The sequence below is a fragment of the Setaria italica genome, chromosome III (assembly GCF_000263155.2).
Source record: "Setaria italica strain Yugu1 chromosome III, Setaria_italica_v2.0, whole genome shotgun sequence".
Classification (NCBI taxonomy): Eukaryota; Viridiplantae; Streptophyta; class Magnoliopsida; order Poales; family Poaceae; genus Setaria; species Setaria italica.
The window spans coordinates 8,670,178-8,686,638 of record NC_028452.1 but is presented as its reverse complement, the minus strand read 5'-3'; the positions used below and the strand labels follow the sequence as shown (position 1 = coordinate 8,686,638).

General features: G+C 44.5%; 1 long non-coding RNA gene across 3 annotated transcripts; it reads left to right on the top strand.

The window, feature by feature from the left end:
• The first annotated feature begins 1,516 nt into the window (after nt 1-1,516).
• On the top strand, nt 1,517-16,090 carry LOC111256681. 3 transcript variants are annotated; one of them, XR_002676858.1, is made up of 2 exons: nt 1,517-2,943; nt 7,284-16,090. It is a non-coding gene; the product is annotated as an uncharacterized LOC111256681 (long non-coding RNA). The 3 variants fall into 3 exon arrangements; XR_002676857.1 differs by lacking the exon at nt 7,284-16,090 and adding an exon at nt 4,953-7,076; XR_002676859.1 differs by lacking the exon at nt 7,284-16,090 and adding an exon at nt 3,705-3,828.
• The last annotated feature ends 371 nt before the right edge of the window (nt 16,091-16,461 follow it).

Below are 16,461 nucleotides of genomic sequence, written 5' to 3'. Positions count from 1 at the left end.
CACCGCCGGCCGCACCCTCCCCCGTCGGATCCGCTGCCCCCAATTCCTCCCACCCCCGCCGCCAGACCCCACACGTCCAATCGCCGCACCCCGCCGATGGACAAGTACAACAACAGGGAGTTCCTATCTCAGGGATCTTCCTCCGGTGCATGTAGATTCCGCACATCCCCAGAAGATGCAGACGAAGATGACTTTAGCCCGTTCGCGTTGCCGTCGGCCCCTTCCCTATCCGCTCCCCGCCGCCACATGGAGCATTTGGACCTCAACTCAAAGGTGGACGTGTTCCCCAATATTGGGTCGTACCAAGAGTTTCTAAGGGGGAGCAGTTGGTTTGGAGCATCAACTCCCTCCTTGGGCCCCTGTAGGCAGGGTAGGAGCACACGGTGGCGGAGGGCGTGGTCGCCGGTCCATGACCGCCGCAACTAGTGTAGGGAGAGTGCGTGGAGGACGTGGAGGAGGTAAAGGTACGCGTGGAGGTAGAGGTGGCAGCCGTGGGAGACGCAGATTGGGAGGAGGACGCGGTGCATCTTCCTCTGGAGCAGGGGTGGACCCACTGTTGTGCCTGGGTATTCCCGGCGTACCCAACATTTTTTGAAATTTTTTTAGTAGTTTTCATAGGTATATATATGTATAATATAGGGGCTGTTTGGATATGAGGTGCTAAACTTTAACAGTGTCACATCGGATGTTCGGATGCTAATTAGGAGGACTAAATATGAGCTAATTATAAAACTAATTGCAGAACCTTGTGCTAATTCGCGAGACGAATCTATTAAGCCTAATTAATCCATCATTAGCAAATGGTTACTGTAGCACCACATTGTCAAATCATGGACTAATTAGGCTTAATAGATTCGTCTCGCGAATTATACTCCATCTGTGCAATTAGTTTTGTAATTAGCTTATGTTTAGTACTCCTAATTAGCATCCAAACATCCGATGTGACAGGTGTTAAACTTTAACAGGGGTTTCCCAAACACCCCCATAGTTTAGGTGTTAAAATTGATATTCACAGCTATTTCCAATTCGCGTCCAAACCAAACCGGCCCGCAGGTCACCCCCGGCCAGCCAGCCCATTGGCCCATCTAGCCACTGATCTACCGCCAGCCCGGTCACCACCGCACTCAACCGGTCACCCATGTCCCGAGCTCCTGTCTCCTGACCTACCGCTACCGCCGCCAGGCACAGCCGCACGACGGGGCACGGCGCACGCTCGCCTGGCCAGACGCCGGTCCACCCCCGCGGGCCGCGGCTCCCCGCTCCCGTGCTCCGGCGCGGCGTCGCCCCGTCCGCCGCGCCGCGCCCCCCGGCCCCCGCGGCGAGATCCCGGCCGCCCGCCGCCTCCAGACCCCTCGTCCCTCCACGAATCCACCCGGGCGGCGCGCCGGTGCCGGCGCACAGACCGCCGCGGCGCCGCCCCGCCAGGCGCCCGCCCCACCTCGGCCCCTCCCCGGCTCATCTCTCCCCCACCAGGACTGCCTGCTGCCCCCGGCCGGCCGGCCCCCCACCGGACTCCGCGAGGTAATCAAAATCGACTGCTCATTGCTCAATCTGACAATCTGTGTACATTGACTGCTCAATGTATCAAAATTGCTAGTGGATGCATTTCAATCTCACACAGTTGACATGAAGAAGTCAAAAATGACATTTGGTTTAGACAAATAAGCACAACAAACATGATCTTGTGTACAGACTTCTCAAATTTGTGCTAGTGTTACCTGTAGCAACTGCTACCGTAGAGAGTGTTTTCAATAATGAATCATGTGAAGAACAAGTTGAGAAATAGGATGGGAGATCAGTACTTGAATGATTGTTTGGTAACCTTTATTGAGCGTCAGTTCTTTTTGCAAGTCAAAGATAATGACATCATCAATCGGTATCAAGCAATGAGGGATCGGAAAGTTAAAATTAAATTGTAATTTTCTTCTAATGTTTTATAATCACAATTTGTTATGGAATACATTTAGTTTGTACTATATGTATGTTTTATTTATTCCCTTGTGAACTTTTTATGTCGTTCGTCTAAATATTTTCTTGCAATGGGCATACCCTACTCTGAAATCCTGGGTCCGCCACTGCTCTGGAGGCCACTGCTATGACAATCCACTGGATGTTGATGCCGGTGACGAAGAAGTTGGCGAGGCCTTTGAAACACTCTCCCAGGTAATTGCCTCCATATGGTAGTGAATTGTGAATGGTTGCCTATGATATTATGGTTCAAAATGTATGCTAGGGACTTGTGAATGGTTGTCTCTGATATAGAATTGTATGCTAGGGACTATGTCATGATAGGAGGGTTTAAATTGTCGATGCTTGCCATTTATTTTCTAGTAGATTGACGTTGCAATGCCTTAGTGTGACATTTTATTTTCTGGTATAGAATCTTTATGACAGGGCCGATTGGTCCGAGGAAAACACATATTTACTATGAACTTGATGTTGATGAAATAAGGGTAGGGAATTGTTGTAATGGAATTGTGTTCATAGCAAGTCCTTTGAGCAGTAGCAGTCGCAAGAGAACAAGCAACACTACAGACATAGCTACAAGCCCAAACAAGAAGACTAAGAGCCCAATGGTCAAGATGTTCTAGGGGCTTCTAGTTGACGCCGCAGCGCTGGTTCGCATGTGGTCATGGCGCCGCCGCGATCGCGGTGGGTGGAGGTGGGACAAGGACTGGATGATGAGCTTCAGGGAGATCTGGGACGACGTCAGCTACACGGATGCTGGGCTGCCGCGGAACGTTCTCGTGCTCGCCGTCGTGTGCCCGTCGGACCCCAACTAGGTCTACTTCGCCCTGGAGCACTGCCTCTTCGGCGTCAATGTGCCGGCGCACAAAATGTTGCACATCGATCCCTATGAGCTAGTGAATGTCCTAGGTCCGCCACGGCCAGCCTTCGGTCGCTACGTTGTTGCATGGGAGCTCCCACCAGCGGCTGCCCAAGGTAAGACATCATTACGTTTCAGCAAATTCTACAGTAGTGCGCTTGTTTTCACCCCTCTGTAGCTTCAATTCAGATATCATGCTTTTGATTTCTGCTGTAACTGGTTGTTTATCCACTGCTTATGCTTTGCAATTACACACTTGAAATGTGCACAGCATTGCATGATCAATTTGTCTGCATACTAATATGCAAATCTGCAAACATGTCGCGGTTTGTGTTCCCTGTAGTTCCTTGTAATTGTCTTATCTGCAAACATGATCAATTGCCCTGTTTTAGAAGTTTGCCAAAGAAAAGTTTGCAATGGTCCTCGTCTGGTCATTGTTATCTTTTGGGAATTTTGTGCTAATCCCTACCAGTGTCAAACTGTCAATTGATGTCAGCAACTTGATTGTGCATGTTTGATAGTTTAGTAACAGAAACAATGCTTATAGCTTGCGCAGTTGTGAGCTGAAAACAATGCCAAGCTTATATTTACTTGCATGCTTTATGTGGCGTTTTGTGTTCGTTGTAATTCCTAGTACGGCATGCCCTTTTAGGGGTTTGCCAAGAGAAGTACAAGTCTGGTGTAGGTTTGTTTTTGGCTGCAATAGTTATGGTTTCAGGACCACATGATCTATAAATATGGATCTGTGAGTATAAAATGTTCGTATGTTTCAATACTTCTTCACATGCAATGCCCTGTTTCGCAAATAACTTGATTATGATAATTCAATAGAAGGTTGCCCAATAGAAGTACAAATCTGGTGCGGTTGTGTTTTCAGGTGACATAGGTGATAATTCTGATTAGCGGCAATCTTATGCTCGTGAACGCTTTGTCAACTTTTTTTTTCTTTGACAATTTTCTGTTGACCAGTAGCAGTGTCATTATGATCACATTTCAGCAAATTCTACCGTGCTTTGCTTGTTTTCACCAACTGTAGCTGCTATTTTGATATCATTGTTCTGATTCCGGCTGGAGTTTGATGTTTATCCGGTGGTTATGTTTTGCAATTACATGATCAAATATCAACAACGCTGCATGATCAATTTATCTGCATATTAATAAGCAATTCTGCAAACATGTGGCGTTTTGTGTTCCTTTCCTATTACGGCATAGGCATGCCTTGTTTTAGAAGTTTGCTCTGTTCCTGTTTTAAAAATCAAGCTCTTGGCATTAGAAGCCCAATAGAAGTAAAAATCTGGTGCGATTGTGTTTTGGGGTAACATAGCCACGTAGGCGATAATTCTGATTAGGGGCAATCTTATGCTCAGGAGTGTTTTGTCAATATTTTTTTTTCTTTGACAATTCTCTGTTCACCAATAGCAGTGTCCAATTTAGCTGAACTTTAAAGTGACACATTCTATAGCTTGCACCTTGTTGTTACATTTAGTATCCAGTCACTGTTCTGACTAGAGCTGTTTGGATACCAGGGCTAAACTTTAGCCCTGTCATTTGGAATGTTCGGATGCTAATTAGGAGGATTAAACATAAGCTAATTATAAAACTAATTGCAGAACCCCTAGGCTAATTCGCGAGATGAATCTATTAAGCCTAATTAATCTATCATTAGCAAATGGTTACTGTAGCACCACATTGTCAAATCATGGACTAATTAGTCTTAATAGATTTGTCTCACGAATTAGCCTCCATCTGTGTAATTAGTTTTATAATTAGACTATATTTAATACTCCTAATTAGTATCTAAACATCCGATGTGATAGAGCTAAAGTTTAGCCCACATGAGCGGCTGGACGTGGGCACTGCCGCACAGGCCTGGAGCTGCCTCAATCTTTGAGCCGAAGGATCATTTCCTGTTGTTGCTGTCGAGCTTGCATGTTGAGTAGACAAGGTGCAGATATTAGAGATATGGAAAGAAACATCTGAGGCAGCATTTTCTCAAATTGGTGACATCCTTAGATTAGTTGGAAGCGGGAACTGCTTAGTTGCACTTGATACGGAATTTTGCATCCCTGATGGTGTTCAATGCTTACCGTATGAACCATCCACGCTGGATGAACACTATTTGCAGCTGCGATCCTATGTGCATGGTGGAGACCTTGTGCAGGCTGGCATCGGAATTGTCGATACAGAGTTCAATTTGCTCGGAGGTGCAATGTTCCAATTAAATCTCTTGTTCGGCCCCACTAGGAGATCTGGTGACCACTGTGGAGTGAAATTCCTGAGGGAGAGTGCACTGATATTAGAGGAGCATGCGACAAAGGGACTTCCAGCCTCGGAGTTCATGAACATGTTACGTGAGTCGGGTCTCCTACAGAACAAGAATGTCACCTAGGTTACCTTTATGGGTTATCAAGATTTTGGATTCATGATAAATCTCCTAACGAAGGATCCATTGCCAGAAACACGACTCCAGTTCCTGTTGCAAGTCGTAGAATATTTCCCTTCATCATTAGACTGCTCTGTACGGCATCAATGGATGTCAGTATCTCCTACTGTGATTGCTTACTGTAGCTCGTAATCGGCAACAACTCCCTGACTGTAGTAGTCCTGTGCAGTGGAAATGATGCTTGCTAATTAGCAATGGCTCTGTGAAGCTACGTGACTGATGCTCATTATACTTTTGAGCTACATACTCTGTCAGTGTGACTCGACCACTCTGCCAATATCTCGACCAATATTTTGCAGTTTTGTCTTAGGCAGGTGTTGACACTGGGAAAATGTATCAGCAAAAAACTGCTTGTAAGACAATGATGGGACAAAAAATTTCTTGTCGGACAATGACAGAGGAAAAAACTGTTGAAGTTAGATTACTCTGCTTAATCAAACTGCATCAATGTACCTTTTTTGTCCCAAGGAGAAATGGAAGCATGAAGCAGAATCTAGTGACATTTAATACCTGAATATGTCAATTCCAGATGGGATGTGAATAGCTTTGTCCCAAAAGGAAACCACCACGGCCAGCAATCCCAATAAAAATCACGTAACTCATTCCAGGAGCAGTACAACTCCTTTTTCAGAGAAATCTCTTTCAGTCAAATTACTAATAGATCCGTAGACACATCATGCTTACTGATAGACAAAATAGGGATTTGCAGGTGAATCTAACCAATGGAGATGTGTGGATGTATACGGTATATCTATCAATTGTTGGAGGATAGTCTATTTGCAGCTGCGATCCTATGTGCATGGTGGAGACCTTGTGCAGGTTGGGATCGGAATTGCCGATACGGAGTTCAATTTGCTCGGAGGTGCAATGTTCCAATTAAATCTCTTGTTCGACCCCACTAGGAGATCTGGTGACCACTGTGGAGTGAAATTCTTGAGGGAGAGTGGACTGATATTAGAGGAGCATGCGACAAATGGACTTCCAGCCTCGGAGTTCAAGAACATGTTACGTGAGTCCGGTCTCCTGCAGAACAAGAGTGTCACTTGGGTTACCTTTATGGGCTATCAAGATTTTGGACTCATGATAAATCTCCTAACGAAGGATCCATTGCCAGAAACACGACTCTAGTTCCTGTTGCAAGTCGTAGAGTATTTCCCTTCATCATTTGAATGCAAGTCGTTCTCAAAGTACGACAAGTGCATCAACAAGGAGAGAGTTCCGGGAAAGCTTGATGCGGTTGCTACAGAACTTGGAGCGAAGAGGACTGGGAAGGGGCACCAGGCTGCCTCTGACGCCCTGCTTAGTTTGAGATGTCTTCAGCGGCCAAAGGGACTTGCTCCAGATCCAGTATTTCTACAAGAATACCTGCGGCGTTCGTTACGGCGTCTATGGATGTCAATATCTCCTACTGTGATTGCTTACTGTAGCTCGTAATCGGAAACAACTCCCTGACTGTAGTAGTGCTGTGCAGTGGAAATGATGCTTGCTAATTGGCAATGGCTCTGTGAAGCTACGTGACTGATGCTCATTATACTTTTGAGCTACATAGTCTTCAATGTGACTCGACCGCTCTGCCCAAATCTCGACCAACATTCTGCAGTTTTGTCTTAGGCAGGTGTTAACACTGGGATAATGTATCAGCACAAATTTGCTTGGAGGACAATGATAGCGACAAAAACATTTCTCGTCGGACAATGATAAAGGAAAAATATTGTTGAAGTCAGATTACTCTGCTTAATCAAACTGCATCAATGTACCTTTTTTGTCCCAAGGAAAAATGGAAGCATGAAGCAGAATCTAGTGACATTTAATACCTGAGTATGTCAATTTCAGATGGGATGTGAATAGCTTTGTCCCAAAAGGAAACCACCACGACCAGCAATCCCAATAAAAAGCACGTAACTCATTCCAGGAGCAGCACAACTCCTTTTTTAGAGAAATCTCTTTCAGTCAAATTACTAATAGATCTGTAGACAGATCATGCTTACAGATAGACCAAATATGGATTTGCAGGTAAATCTAACCAATGGAGATGTTTGGATGTATACGGTATAACTATAAATTGTTGGAGGATAGTCTATTTGTAGCTGCGATCCTATGTGCATGGTGGAGACCTTGTGCAGGCTGGGATCGGAATTGTCGATACGGAGTTCAATTTGCTCGGAGGTGCAATGTTCCAATTAAATCTCTTGTTCGGCCCCACTAGGAGATCTGGTGACCACTGTGGAGTGAAATTCCTGAGGGAGAGTGCACTGATATTAGATGAGCATGCGACAAAGGGACTTCCAGCCTCGGAGTTCATGAACATGTTACGTGAGTCGGGTCTCCTACAGAACAAGAATGTCACCTAGGTTACCTTTATGGGTTATCAAGATTTTGGATTCATGATAAATCTCCTAACGAAGGATCCATTGCCAGAAACACGACTCCAGTTCCTGTTGCAAGTCGTAGAATATTTCCCTTCATCATTAGACTGCTCTGTACGGCATCAATGGATGTCAGTATCTCCTACTGTGATTGCTTACTATAGCTCGTAATCGGCAACAACTCCCTGACTGTAGTAGTCCTGTGCAGTGGAAATGATGCTTGCTAATTAGCAATGGCTCTGTGAAGCTACGTGACTGATGCTCATTATACTTTTGAGCTACATACTCTGTCAGTGTGACTCGACCACTCTGCCAATATCTCGACCAATATTTTGCAGTTTTGTCTTAGGCAGGTGTTGACACTGGGAAAATGTATCAGCAAAAAACTGCTTGTAAGACAATGATGGGACAAAAAATTTCTTGTCGGACAATGACAGAGGAAAAAACTGTTGAAGTCAGATTACTCTGCTTAATCAAACTGCATCAATGTACCTTTTTTGTCCCAAGGAGAAATGGAAGCATGAAGCAGAATCTAGTGACATTTAATACCTGAATATGTCAATTCCAGATGGGATGCGAATAGCTTTGTCCCAAAAGGAAACCACCACGGCCAGCAATCCCAATAAAAACCACGTAACTCATTCCAGGAGCAGTACAACTCCTTTTTCAGAGAAATCTCTTTCAGTCAAATTACTAATAGATCCGTAGACACATCATGCTTACTGATAGACAAAATAGGGATTTGCAGGTGAATCTAACCAATGGAGATGTGTGGATGTATACGGTATATCTATCAATTGTTGGAGGATAGTCTATTTGCAGCTGTGATCCTATGTGCATGGTGGAGACCTTGTGCAGGTTGGGATCGGAATTGCCGATACGGAGTTCAATTTGCTCGGAGGTGCAATGTTCCAATTAAATCTCTTGTTCGACCCCACTAGGAGATCTGGTGACCACTGTGGAGTGAAATTCTTGAGGGAGAGTGGACTGATATTAGAGGAGCATGCGACAAAGGGACTTCCAGCCTCGGAGTTCAAGAACATTTTACGTGAGTCCGGTCTCCTGCAGAACAAGAGTGTCACCTGGGTTACCTTTATGGGCTATCAAGATTTTGGACTCATGATAAATCTCCTAACGAAGGATCCATTGCCAGAAACACGACTCTAGTTCCTGTTGCAAGTCGTAGAGTATTTCCCTTCATCATTTGAATGCAAGTCGTTCTCAAAGTACGACAAGTGCATCAACAAGGAGAGAGTTCCGGGAAAGCTTGATGCGGTTGCTAAAGAACTTGGAGCGAAGAGGACTGGGAAGGGGCACCAGGCTGCCTCTGACGCCCTGCTTAGTTTGAGATGTCTTCAGCGGCCAAAGGGACTTGCTCCAGATCCAGTATTTCTACAAGAATACCTGCGGCGTTCGTTACGGCGTCTATGGATGTCAGTATCTCCTACTGTGATTGCTTACTGTAGCTCGTAATCGGAAACAACTCCCTGACTGTAGTAGTGCTGTGCAGTGGAAATGATGCTTGCTAATTGGCAATGGCTCTGTGAAGCTACGTGACTGATGCTCATTATACTTTTGAGCTACATAGTCTTTCAGTGTGACTCGACCGCTCTGCCCAAATCTCGACCAACATTCTGCAGTTTTGTCTTAGGCAGGTGTTAACACTGGGATAATGTATCAGCACAAATTTGCTTGGAGGACAATGATAGCGACAAAAACATTTCTCGTCGGACAATGATAAAGGAAAAATATTGTTGAAGTCAGATTACTCTGCTTAATCAAACTGCATCAATGTACCTTTTTTGTCCCAAAGGAAAAATGGAAGCATGAAGCAGAATCTAGTGACATTTAATACCTGAGTATGTCAATTTCAGATGGGATGTGAATAGCTTTGTCCCAAAAGGAAACCACCACGACCAGCAATCCTAATAAAAAGCACGTAACTCATTCCAGGAGCAGCACAACTCTTTTTTTAGAGAAATCTCTTTCAGTCAAATTACTAATAGATCCGTAGACAGATCATACTTACAGATAGACCAAATATGGATTTGCAGGTAAATCTAACCAATGAAGATGTTTGGATGTATACGGTATAACTATAAATTGTTGGAGGATAGTCTATTTGCAGCTGCGATCCTATGTGCATGGTGGAGATCTTGTGCAGGCTGGGATCTATTGCCGATACGGAGTTCAATTTGCTCGGAGGTGCAATGTTCCAATTAAATCTCTTGTTCGGCCACACTAGGAGATCTGGTGACCACTGTGGAGTGAAATTCCTGAGGGAGAGTGAACTGATATTAGTGGAGCATGCGACAAAGGGACTTCCAGCCTCGGAGTTCAAGAACATGTTACGTGAGTCCGGTCTCCTGCAGAACAAGAATGTCACCTGGGTTACCTTTATGGGTTATCAAGATTTTGGACTCATTATAAATCTCCTAACGAAGGATCCATTGCCAGAAACACGACTCCAGTTCCTGTAGCAAGTCGTAGAGTATTTCCCTTCATCATTTGACTGCAAGTCGTTCTCAAAGTACGGCAAGTGTATTAACAAGGAGAGAGTTCCGGGAAAGCTTTATGCGGTTGCTACAGAACTTGGAGCGAAGAGGACTGGGAAGGGGCACCAGGCTGCCTCTGACGCCCTGCTTAGTTTGAGATGTCTTCAGCGGCCAAAGGGAATTGCTCCAGATCCAGTATTTCTACAAGAATACCTGCGGCGTTCTTTACGGCGTCTATGGATGTCAGCATCTCCTACTGTGATTGCTTACTGTAGCTCGTAATCGGCAACAACTCCCTGACTATAGTAGTCCCGTGCAGTGGAAATAATGCTTGCTAATTGGCAATGGCTCTGTGAAGCTACGTGACTGATGCTCATTATACTTTTGAGCTACATACTCTTTCAGTGTGACTCGACCGCTCTGCCCAAATCTCGACCAACATTCTGTAGTTTTTTCTTAGGCAGGTGTTGACACTGGGATAATGTATCAGCACAAATTTGCTTGGAGGACAATGATAGCGACAAAAACATTTGTCGTCGGACAATGATAGAGGAAAAATATTGTTGAAGTTAGATTACTCTGCTTAATCAAACTGCATCAATGTACCTTTTTTGTCCCAAGGAAAAATGGAAGCATGAAGCAGAATCTAGTGACATTTAATACCTGAGTATGTCAATTTCAGATGGGATGTGAATAGCTTTGTCCCAAAAGGAAACCACCACGACCAGCAATCCCAATAAAAAGCACGTAACTCATTCCAGGAGCAGCACAACTCCTTTTTTAGAGAAATCTCTTTCAGTCAAATTACTAATAGATCCGTAGACAGATCATGCTTACAGATAGACCAAATATGGATTTGCAGGTAAATCTAACCAATGGAGAAGTTTGGATGTATACGGTATAACTATAAATTGTTGGAGGATAGTCTATTTGCAGCTGCGATCCTATGTGCATGGTGGAGACCTTGTGCAGGCTGGGATCGGAATTGCTGATACGGAGTTCAATTTGCTCGGAGGTGCAATGTTCCAATTAAATCTCTTGTTCGGCCCCACTAGGAGATCTGGTGACCACTGTGGAGTGAAATTCCTGAGGGAGAGTGCACTGATATTAGAGGAGCATGCGACAAAGGGACTTCCAGCCTCGGAGTTCAAGAACATGTTACGTGAGTCCGGTCTCCTGCAGAACAAGAATGTCACCTGGGTTACCTTTGTGGGTTATCAAGATTTTGAACTCATGATAAATCTCCTAACGAAGGATCCATTGCCAGAAACACGACTCCAGTTCCTGTTGCAAGTCGTAGAGTATTTCCCTTCATCATTTGACTGCAAGTCGTTCTCAAAGTACGGCAAGTGTATCAACAAGGAGATAGTTCCGGGAAAGATTGATGCGGTTGCTACAGAACTTGGAGCGAAGAGGACTGGGAAGGGGCACCAGGCTGCCTCTGACGCCCTGCTTAGTTTGAGATGTCTTCAGCGGCCAAAGGGACTTGCTCCAGATCCAGTATTTCTACAAGAATACCTGCGGCGTTCTTTACGGCGTCTATGGATGTCAGCATCTCCTACTGTGATTGCTTACTGTAGCTCGTAATCGGCAACAACTCCCTGACTGTAGTAGTCCTGTGCAGTGGAAATGATGCTTGCTAATTGGCAATGGCTCTGTGAAGCTATTGCTTACTGTAGCTCGTAATCGGCAACAACTCCCTGACTGTAGTAGTCCTGTGCAGTGGAAATGATGCTTGCTAATTGGCAATGGCTCTGTGAAGCTACGTGACTGATGCTCATTATACTTTTGAGCTACATACTCTTTCAGTGTGGCTCGACCGCTCTGCCCAAATCTCGACCAACATTCTGTAGTTTTATCTTAGGCAGGTGTTGACAACTGGATAATGTATCGGCACAAATTTGCTTGGAGAACAATGATAGCGACAAAAACATTTGTCGTCGGACAATGATAGAGGAAAAATATTGTTGAAGTCAGATTACTCTGCTTAATCAAACTGCATCAATGTACCTTTTTTGTCCCAAAGGAAAAATGGAAGCATGAAGCAAAATCTAGTGACATTTAATACCTGAGTATGTCAATTTCAGATGGGATGTGAATAGCTTTGTCCCAAAAGGAAACCACCACGACCAGCAATCCTAATAAAAAGCACGTAACTCATTCCAGGAGCAGCACAACTCTTTTTTTAGAGAAATCTCTTTCAGTCAAATTACTAATAGATCCGTAGACAGATCATACTTACAGATAGACCAAATATGGATTTGCAGGTAAATCTAACCAATGGAGATGTTTGGATGTATACGGTATAACTATAAATTGTTGGAGGATAGTCTATTTGCAGCTGCGATCCTATGTGCATGGTGGAGATCTTGTGCAGGCTGGGATCTATTGCCGATACGGAGTTCAATTTGCTCGGAGGTGCAATGTTCCAATTAACTCTCTTGTTCGGCCCCACTAGGAGATCTGGTGACCACTGTGGAGTGAAATTCCTGAGGGAGAGTGAACTGATATTAGTGGAGCATGCGACAAAGGGACTTCCAGCCTCGGAGTTCAAGAACATGTTACGTGAGTCCGGTCTCCTGCAGAACAAGAATGTCACCTGGGTTACCTTTATGGGTTATCAAGATTTTGGACTCATTATAAATCTCCTAACGAAGGATCCATTGCCAGAAACACGACTCCAGTTCCTGTAGCAAGTCGTAGAGTATTTCCCTTCATCATTTGACTGCAAGTCGTTCTCAAAGTACGGCAAGTGTATCAACAAGGAGAGAGTTCCGGGAAAGCTTTATGCGGTTGCTACAGAACTTGGAGCGAAGAGGACTGGGAAGGGGCACCAGGCTGCCTCTGACGCCCTGCTTAGTTTGAGATGTCTTCAGCGGCCAAAGGGAATTGCTCCAGATCCAGTATTTCTACAAGAATACCTGCGGCGTTCTTTACGGCGTCTATGGATGTCAGCATCTCCTACTGTGATTGCTTACTGTAGCTCGTAATCGGCAACAACTCCCTGACTGTAGTAGTCCCGTGCAGTAGAAATGATGCTTGCTAATTGGCAATGGCTCTGTGAAGCTACGTGACTGATGCTCATTATACTTTTGAGCTACATACTCTTTCAGTGTGACTCGACCGCTCTGCCCAAATCTCGACCAACATTCTGTAGTTTTGTCTTAGGCAGGTGTTGACACTGGGATAATGTATCAGCACAAATTTGCTTGGAGGACAATGATAGCGACAAAAACATTTGTCGTCGGACAATGATAGAGGAAAAATATTGTTGAAGTCAGATTACTCTGCTTAATCAAACTGCATCAATGTACCTTTTTTGTCCCAAGGAAAAATGGAAGCATGAAGCAGAATCTAGTGACATTTAATACCTGAGTATGTCAATTTCAGATGGGATGTGAATAGCTTTGTCCCAAAAGGAAACCACCACGACCAGCAATCCCAATAAAAAGCACGTAACTCATTCCAGGAGCAGCACAACTCCTTTTTTAGAGAAATCTCTTTCAGTCAAATTACTAATAGATCCGTAGACAGATCATGCTTACAGATAGACCAAATATGGATTTGCAGGTAAATCTAACCAATGGAGAAGTTTGGATGTATACGGTATAACTATAAATTGTTGGAGGATAGTCTATTTGCAGCTGCGATCCTATGTGCATGGTGGAGACCTTGTGCAGGCTGGGATCGGAATTGCTGATACGGAGTTCAATTTGCTCGGAGGTGCAATGTTCCAATTAAATCTCTTGTTCGGCCCCACTAGGAGATCTGGTGACCACTGTGGAGTGAAATTCCTGAGGGAGAGTGCACTGATATTAGAGGAGCATGCGACAAAGGGACTTCCAGCCTCGGAGTTCAAGAACATGTTACGTGAGTCCGGTCTCCTGCAGAACAAGAATGTCACCTGGGTTACCTTTATGGGTTATCAAGATTTTGGACTCATTATAAATCTCCTAACGAAGGATCCATTGCCAGAAACACGACTCCAGTTCCTGTTGCAAGTCGTAGAGTATTTCCCTTCATCATTTGACTGCAAGTCGTTCTCAAAGTACGGCAAGTGTATCAACAAGGAGAGAGTTCCGGGAAAGCTTTATGCGGTTGCTACAGAACTTGGAGCGAAGAGGACTGGGAAGGGGCACCAGGCTGCCTCTGACGCCCTGCTTAGTTTGAGATGTCTTCAGCGGCCAAAGGGACTTGCTCCAGATCCAGTATTTCTACAAGAATACCTGCGGCGTTCTTTACGGCGTCTATGGATGTCAGCATCTCCTACTGTGATTGCTTACTGTAGCTTGTAATCGGCAACAACTCCCTGACTGTAGTAGTGCTGTGCAGTGGAAATGATGCTTGCTAATTGGCAATGGCTCTGTGAAGCTACGTGACTGATGCTCATTATACTTTTGAGCTACATAGTCTTTCAGTGTGACTCGACCGCTCTGCCCAAATCTCGACCAACATTCTGTAGTTTTGTCTTAGGCAGGTGTTGACACTGGGATAATGTATCAGCACAAATTTGCTTGGAGGACAATGATAGCGACAAAAACATTTGTCGTCGGACAATGATAGAGGAAAAATATTGTTGAAGTCAGATTACTCTGCTTAATCAAACTGCATCAATGTACCTTTTTTGTCCCAAGGAAAAATGGAAGCATGAAGCAGAATCTAGTGACATTTAATACCTGAGTATGTCAATTTCAGATGGGATGTGAATAGCTTTGTCCCAAAAGGAAACCACCACGACCAGCAATCCCAATAAAAAGCACGTAACTCATTCCAGGAGCAGCACAACTCCTTTTTTAGAGAAATCTCTTTCAGTCAAATTACTAATAGATCCGTAGACAGATCATGCTTACAGATAGACCAAATATGGATTTGCAGGTAAATCTAACCAATGGAGAAGTTTGGATGTATACGGTATAACTATAAATTGTTGGAGGATAGTCTATTTGCAGCTGCGATCCTATGTGCATGGTGGAGACCTTGTGCAGGCTGGGATCGGAATTGCCGATACGGAGTTCAATTTGCTCGGAGGTGCAATGTTCCAATTAAATCTCTTGTTCGGCCCCACTAGGAGATCTGGTGACCACTGTGGAGTGAAATTCCTGAGGGAGAGTGCACTGATATTAGAGGAGCATGCGACAAAGGGACTTCCAGCCTCGGAGTTCAAGAACATGTTACGTGAGTCCGGTCTCCTGCAGAACAAGAATGTCACCTGGGTTACCTTTGTGGGTTATCAAGATTTTGAACTCATGATAAATCTCCTAACGAAGGATCCATTGCCAGAAACACGACTCCAGTTCCTGTTGCAAGTCGTAGAGTATTTCCCTTCATCATTTGACTGCAAGTCGTTCTCAAAGTACGGCAAGTGTATCAACAAGGAGAGAGTTCCGGGAAAGCTTGATGCGGTTGCTACAGAACTTGGAGCGAAGAGGACTGGGAAGGGGCACCAGGCTGCCTCTGACGCCCTGCTTAGTTTGAGATGTCTTCAGCGGCCAAAGGGACTTGCTCCAGATCCAGTATTTCTACAAGAATACCTGCGGCGTTCTTTACGGCGTCTATGGATGTCAGCATCTCCTACTGTGATTGCTTACTGTAGCTTGTAATCGGCAACAACTCCCTGACTGTAGTAGTGCTGTGCAGTGGAAATGATGCTTGCTAATTGGCAATGGCTCTGTGAAGCTACGTGACTGATGCTCATTATACTTTTGAGCTACATAGTCTTTCAGTGTGACTCGACCGCTCTGCCCAAATCTCGACCAACATTCTGTAGTTTTGTCTTAGGCAGGTGTTGACACTGGGATAATGTATCAGCACAAATTTGCTTGGAGGACAATGATAGCGACAAAAACATTTGTCGTCGGACAATGATAGAGGAAAAATATTGTTGAAGTCAGATTACTCTGCTTAATCAAACTGCATCAATGTACCTTTTTTGTCCCAAGGAAAAATGGAAGCATGAAGCAGAATCTAGTGACATTTAATACCTGAGTATGTCAATTTCAGATGGGATGTGAATAGCTTTGTCCCAAAAGGAAACCACCACGACCAGCAATCCCAATAAAAAGCACGTAACTCATTCCAGGAGCAGCACAACTCTTTTTTTAGAGAAATCTCTTTCAGTCAAATTACTAATAGATCCGTAGACAGATCATACTTACAGATAGACCAAATATGGATTTGCAGGTAAATCTAACCAATGGAGATGTTTGGATGTATACGGTATAACTATAAATTGTTGGAGGATAGTCTATTTGCAGCTGCGATCCTATGTGCATGGTGGAGATCTTGTGCAGGCTGGGATCTATTGCCGATACGGAGTTCAATTTGCTCGGA